The sequence below is a fragment of the Pteropus alecto genome, unplaced genomic scaffold (assembly GCF_000325575.1).
Source record: "Pteropus alecto unplaced genomic scaffold, ASM32557v1 scaffold98, whole genome shotgun sequence".
NCBI lineage: Eukaryota > Metazoa > Chordata > Mammalia > Chiroptera > Pteropodidae > Pteropus > Pteropus alecto.
Window position 1 is genome coordinate 6,133,237 of NW_006443570.1, and position 716 is coordinate 6,133,952.

General features: G+C 50.1%; 1 protein-coding gene across 1 annotated transcript in view; it reads left to right on the forward strand.

Annotated features, from left to right (window-relative positions):
* Positions 1 to 457: 457 nt before the first annotated feature.
* The window catches only part of LOC102895293 (nucleoside diphosphate kinase A), a 5,227-nt gene continuing 4,968 nt past the window's right edge, over positions 458 to 716 (forward strand). Inside the window, exon 1 of the mRNA XM_006924839.3 lies at positions 458 to 610. The gene's annotated coding sequence lies outside the window, so the exon portion shown is untranslated. The remainder of the gene's footprint in view (positions 611 to 716) is intronic.

Below are 716 nucleotides of genomic sequence, written 5' to 3' on the forward strand. Positions count from 1 at the left end.
TTCCTCCTGACCTGCTTTTTTAACAGAACTTACATAATAAAATATACCTTCTTTTTCATCGTTTGCCCCCATTCCCAACGTCACCAGAAGCTCCAAGAGCTTTTACTGCTATACCCCCAGGCCGTGGAACAGTGCTTGGCACATAGTAGGTACTCAGTAAATAATTTATTTGCTTGACAGTCTGGAAAGAAATGAGTAAACAGAAAGCAGGAGAGCCGTGTCTATGTCTGGGTCAGGCGCTCGTTCAGATTTCACGTAAAGTGTGAGCGCCACCTCCTGGGAAGCCAATTTGCTCGAGGACGAAGGAAGTGAGTCACAGAATCTTAAAAAAAAAAAAAAAAAAGAAAGAAAGAAAAGAAAGAACGAAGGCATCTCACCGGAAGTGCATGAAAAGGCACTGCCGGAAGTTAAACATTAGAAAGTTGCTCCCTAGAATGCACCCGACTCACAGGAGGAAGTGTGGAAGAGTGGTGTTCTGCAAAATGGGCTCTCCGGGAGCCGATCTGGGCAGAAGGGTTCCGGGAGTGCGTGTGCCGCGAACCACGTGGGACAGGGCGAGTTTCCGGTGCCGGCGACAGCAGGCGGAGTAGAAGCTCAAGCTGCTGGAAGGGTGAGAAAGGCTCGGGGTCCTGAGAAGAAGAAGAAAGCAGTGGGGTCAGGAGAGCGGGGAGGTGTAGGGGTCATATGAGCTGCTCCCTGAGAGCTGGCAAGGGGGA